At 39.5% G+C, this 6,277-nt stretch overlaps 1 long non-coding RNA gene across 2 annotated transcripts; it reads left to right on the forward strand.

Moving 5' to 3' along the window:
* The first annotated feature begins 2,927 nt into the window (after positions 1-2,927).
* Positions 2,928-5,995, forward strand: LOC127343022 (uncharacterized). Of its 2 annotated transcripts, none has more exons than XR_007877017.2 (3): positions 2,928-3,218; positions 3,314-3,574; positions 3,914-5,995. It is a non-coding gene; the product is annotated as an uncharacterized lncRNA (long non-coding RNA). The 2 variants fall into 2 exon arrangements; XR_007877016.2 differs by having other exon boundaries at positions 2,929-3,218; positions 5,706-5,995.
* Positions 5,996-6,277: the final 282 nt, after the last annotated feature.

The following is a 6,277-nucleotide window of genomic DNA, read 5'->3' on the forward strand; positions in this document are numbered from 1 at the left end:
TATGAATTTATCAATCCAACGAAACAATAATCACTCAAGTTGGAGGTTAGATTGGAGGTCAAATAATTAAAAAAAGAAAGAAAATGAGTTTAACTACAAAAAACCCCTACATAAAATTTATGAATCTCTGGTGCCGCGGCACCCTGTTGCTGGCAAGATCCGCTGGTGCCCCTCCATCGTCGGGTTCCTGCGTGCAGTTCTGCCCACCCCCGACCCATGCTTAGACGGCCTCTGGTCGCATGCGTTTGCACCTGGCCCACGCGTTGTTGACCCTCGACCCGCGCATCTCTACCCCTTTTCCCCGCGTCCCTCGTCGGCAATATCTAGTTATTATAGGAAGTACAATAAAACCAACAAAATACAAAAGTAGAAAAACCAAATAATCTCACATCATCCGCGAGGAAGTTCAAATACTTAACAAAAAAGTACAACCATTCGACACGAGGAATACAACCACTAATTATAGAACGTACAGGAAAACCGAAAAATCCAAATGTGGGAAAAAAGAAAATAATCTCCTCATTCGTGACGAAGTTCAAATAATTGAAGATGAGAAGTATAACCATTTGACGGGAGCAGTACATGAACTAGTTAAAGGAAGTACAAGTATACCGACAAAATCAAAATGTAGAAAAACCAAAAATAGTCCCATCACCCACGAGGAAGTCCAGATACTTGACGACGAGAAGTACAACCATTCGACATGAGCAAAAAGCACCTATTATAGGAAGTACAAGAAAACGGACAAAATCCAAATGTAAAAAACGAAATAATCCCGTCACCCAAGAGGAAGTTCAAATACTTGACAATGAGAAGTACAACCATTCGACATGAGGAGTACAAACACTTATTATAGGAAATACAAGAACACTGAAAAAATCCAAATGAAGAAAAAACAAAATAATCCCATCATCTGCGAGAAATTTCAAATACTTTACAATGAGAAGTACAACTAGTCGACACGATCAGTACAAGCATTTATTACAGGAAGTACATGGAAACCGACAAAATCCAAATGTAGTAAAAACGAAATAATCCCGTCACCGCCGATGAAATTCAAATAGTTGATGACGAGAAGTAAAACCATTCATCACAAGCTGTACAAGCACCTACTATAGGAAGTACAAGAGAACCGACAAAATCCAAATATAAAAAAATGAAATAATCCCGTCACCCAAGAGGAAGTTCAAATAGTTGACGGATTGAAGTACAACCATTGGACACTAGAAGTACACACACTTAATATAGGAAGTACAAGAAAACCGACAAAATACAAAGTAGGAAAAACAAAATAATTCCATCATCGGTGAGGAAGTACAAGGACTTATTCCAAGAAATACAAGCGGAGACTACAGGAAGTACAAGCGGTAATTACAGGAACTGCAAATTGTCCAAAGAAAACACTCACATACAAGTTCACATAGCAACGTTGGGAAGTTCAAATATTAAGATCCAGGAAGTGCAGAATCTCTTAAATAGAGGGCATGCATAATCTAAAATTATCATTCCGAAAAACACATGTTTAGTTATTGTAAAGCACACTAGTATCAAAACATTTCCAGGAAGTACAACCACGAAGGCCAGGAAGTACAAGGACATGTCACGGGAAGTTCAGATACACGTGGTTGTGCTACACATTTTGTGTGGTTGTGGACCTCAAACGGACACCGTACGAGAAAATTATAGCCGTTTTGCTGAACACTTTCGTGAAACCATGCTGAGAAGTACAACCTCACTTCCCGAGAAGTACAAGTTGATGTCGTGGGAAGTTCAATGCTCTGTTTTTACGGGGCAAAAATCTATTGTGCAGATCTCATTGATTTGTTCACCGAACACCTCAACCGTTTTCACCTAAACCTTTATATGGTAGACTATGTGTCTAATTTCATTACCTACAACATTTCACAACAAATAAATGGATCTAATCCATCAAATTCAAGTCGTTTTCTCGCAAAGTATACCGAAAACATGATTTCAAAACTTCTAAAATTAGTTTTAAACCATTTGGATTTCGCAAAAATGGTAGATATGAAAAAGATGCGCCCTTTTGACACCTTTTCAACCGTATATCATTTGCATTGTTTAAATATACCGCATTGAAATCACGGAAAAATCATTCGGTGCTCATCAATTAAAATGGGCGGACAATAATTCGAGTTATTCTCTTAAACTGTAAGGAATTAGAAAAACCAATTGGAATAAGAAAGTTTCGCCTAGTCCATAGCTTTCCAACGCCATATCATTTGCATCATTCCGACAAACGGTTGAAACAAATCATCGAAATTACTGTCCGCCCGTTTTTAAGTACGTCCGAATTTCGGTATTTTCAAAATAATTTAAAAACTGTGAGGATTTTGAAAAAACGTAAAACATGAAAAAGTTGCGGAATTTCATTATCTATCCAACGGTATATCACATGAACAGTTTAGATAAGCGATTCGAAAATCAAGCTAAAAGTTCGTTTTCTGGCCATATAGAAGCGTTTTCGTATTTTCAAAATTAAATTTAAACCGTGCATAATCTGCGAAAGTTGTGAACATAAAAAGTTGCGGTTTTTCATTATCTATCCAACGGTATATCATTTGCACATTTACGCCAAATGGTTGAGAAAATCGTAGTGTAATCACTAGCTCTGAAGAAAATGGGAAGTTCAGGGAAGTTCCGACATAAAGGTCAACCCTCTTATCTAGGAAGTTCAACCTTGTGTCCAGGGAAGTTCAAGTCGGTGCTCAGAATATTATTCTGCAACCGGTTGCAGAATAGTGCTGGTATATAAACTCTATTAGATACCCTGGGAGCAGAATAAGTAATTCTACACCCGGGTCGATCCACCGAGCCATAGTGCCGTCTGGTTCGACCGAACCTGTTTGCCTGGCTCGCACCTGCTTACCACCCATCGTAATATTTTTACCTAGACGGTTTTCATTTTCTGAGATTCGGTCGTGGGGTTGGAGCTAGCCAACTACCCGAGTGTGTCCGGCGGCGAGCACAACATCTTTTCCTCCATGGTTTCTATTCGACTGTGTCCGGCGGCGAGCAGTTTGGAAACTGGAATTGAGGCGCATCCGCGGCAAGCGGCGGTGGGTGTACTACGTGACCTGACGAGCGACGGGTCGGCTCTGCGCTCGTCGTGTCCTCGGCGGTAGCGTCTTGGTCGGCGGATGAAATCGACGGCGGTGTGGTCAGCCGGCCGAATCGGTGACCTCAGCCCATCCCCGGTACCTGAAGTTTTGCTCGTTTCAATCTGTGTGCACGAATTTTATATGGCCTCCGTAAGATCTGATAATCTGTGCTTTTTTCCTATATGAGTCAGTAAACAAATTTTGCATAGAGGTGGTGATCTGGTCGGTGAAGGTAAAAGATTACATCCCTTGCCACCGGAGGAAGGACCACGAGCGCAGCTGGCCTGAGACGCCGTGGATCCAATGCGCCTGGCCACCACCACTGCCCCGGCCGCCTCTTCTCCTACATCTAGCGCCGGCCGACCCCACCATCTTCCCTATCGCCGGCGTCCGGCGAGCCCCGCATCCTTCCATCCCCGCATCAGCTACCCGGATGGCTTCCTTACATCAAGGTAGGCCGGGGTACTTCCTTACGTTTTTCTTCTCAATTTTTATGGTTAAAACCAGACCAGCTTTTAGGTAGATCTGTGTAGTGTGTTATTATGCAGACTCTGTCTCTCAGTTTTAGGATAGATCAGCTAATTTAGAGTTTGTTTTACAACGACATGAGAACCTCGTTTTCCATGATGCTGGTTAGTGGTTCTGAATCTTGCGGGTGATTGCTGATAGTTCATAGGATTACGAGTCTAGCAGTACTTTTGTGGGGAACAATTGCCTTCAGTTTTTCTCCCACTCAATAATGTGCATGTCTTGTTTGATCTTTTACTGACCTCTCGTATACGTATATGTAGATTTATAAGTTTGACTGAGTCTACAGTAGGCATTGTTCAGTTGATAGCCAACTTGTTTGTTCTAACAAATGGTCTTGCTAGTAGAATTTCAGATACTTGCACCCTGGAATGCACCGTCTGAATGGGGAAAGTAAGGATAGCTGCTTATCCCCTTGTAGCATCGATCTCAATTTTTTCAACAAGAATGAAGCGATGTGAGATTTCTTTTAGACATGACCGGTATCTTCAGCATTTTAGTTTTGCCAACCTGATTACAGATTCTTCCATTTCCTAAGATGCTGCATAATTAACTTACTGTAGGTAGTTATATGGATAAGCACCTGGTAAACACTTCTTCCAAAAGTTGTTGAACAAGTCTCCCCCAAAAAAAAAGACACCCACTAGCACTAGCACTGAAATATTAGTGCTCTGCTACGTGGTAAGATTATTTTTCTTTGGAAAGCACGAACCCAAACTTCTGCACCGTGAAGCCACTCATCCAAATTATTATGGAACACAAGACCCATGAAGCAACTACTTTTCTGTTCACATAAGTAGTATATTCTTGTTCTGGCAATCCAGTCTTATGGACTACTTCATTTCTGGAAACATTGCGTTGATGCTTTCACTTTCAGGGGAATCATTGTTAAGATACTAGAAAATATACTTGTATTAGAGTCAGATAAATAATTTTTTTGTTGTACTGTTTGATAAACTAGGTTTGAACTCACATGAATCTGACGACCTTATGAGTATAGATTTTTCATACTTGTTATTATTTCGAATTAGCATAGGCACTTCTTGTTTAATAGCTCAAGGACTCAATTAGGTCACAAGATTCATATTTTGGGATGGCTTTGTCTGCATGTCATAAGGCAACAGAAGTTTCCATGGCCTGGTTTACGGCAAAGCTGTAGTGCCGTAATAATCTATGGCTTAATATACTAACAATAAATAACAAGTTCTAGAGCTATGCAAGCATTTCCTCTCACATATGGATGTAAAATATTTATAAAACACAATCTTTCGGTTTAGGAAAAGCATCTATGACATGTATAACCAAAAAAAATCCACCAATCCAGTTCATGACTTCCAGATGCATCATATATACTCTGCATTTCGTTTCTTTGTTTAATTTTTTCTCTATTAGATGTTTGGTGGGTAAAGTATACATTCCTATCCTGAATATGAATGGAAACACATAGCATCTGATTAGATTTGAAATCTATTCACCCGTGTTGATCATGGTGTGAAAACAAAAATTCTTTTGCTCTTCTAGCGGTCATCACACCTTCATAATAATTCACTTTTTTTGCCCAAGGAGATTCTTCGGTTAGAAATTCTTGACAGTATCTTGATTCTTATGGTAATTGTTAATTTTTTAGCTGGTACTAACACAGGGTTTCTTGGAATATATGATACTTGCATGCCGATATGTGGTAAAGCAAGTGCCTTCTTTTTATGCCTGAGATACTCCAATCAGCATTGTAGTGCAAATTTGTTTTGTGGATTCTGTAGCTTCTGCTAGTTTATATTGAATGCTGAAGTTTCAGTCATAACAGTTTCAAACTTCCATTATTCCAGAGAATTATACTTTCTATATTATTCAATTCCAATCTGGAATACTACAGTGTGTTGATCAAGCTATCTTTTGTCAGGTGTGAGCAAGAGCAACAAGCTGAATGTAAATTGTTTACGGATACATAATAACGTTGTATGTTGTATCAATTTCTTAGACACCTAATAACTTAGTATGTTGTATTAATTTCTCAGACACTGTAATACAGGTTTCCTTACTTCCTTTTGGTGACAGGTCAACTCAACAAGGTGGAGCACATATCTAGATTGGAAAGAGTGGTACTGGCAATGTAGTTGCTGAAGAAAACTGAAGCAAACTCTTCTTTACTGACTTGAGGGATTCTGTCTTTGTAATCATGTTTTTGTGATTGTGTTGCCAAGCCCAGGCAGGATGCTCTTATGGCATCCGATGGTGTCGTGCTATGAAGATGTTGTACACTTCTTTTGAGGATATGGTACCTCATTACGTGTACTATAAAATCTCAAGACAACCTTATTGGCTATAATGCATTCTTTATTCAACTATTTCACGTTGAGTTGCTCATATCCTTGTTCACGTCTGCTACCATTTTTTCACATAATTGCCCATCTAAATTTGTCATGTCGCTGTTTTGTTAGTGGAAAGTGATATGTTCTACATTGCTCCAGATTTTCTTACGGTCAGAAAAAAATTCTAACGCTGGATCCACGTACTCATAAACTTACGTCAATCTACTAGGTGTATGGCAGGAATCGATCTGCTAGCTATATGTAAAAAAAAAAGGTCTAAAATTTCCTTACGTTGGTGCTACGTTCATCCGTTTTTTT

This window comes from Lolium perenne, chromosome 1 (genome assembly GCF_019359855.2).
Source record: "Lolium perenne isolate Kyuss_39 chromosome 1, Kyuss_2.0, whole genome shotgun sequence".
NCBI lineage: Eukaryota > Viridiplantae > Streptophyta > Magnoliopsida > Poales > Poaceae > Lolium > Lolium perenne.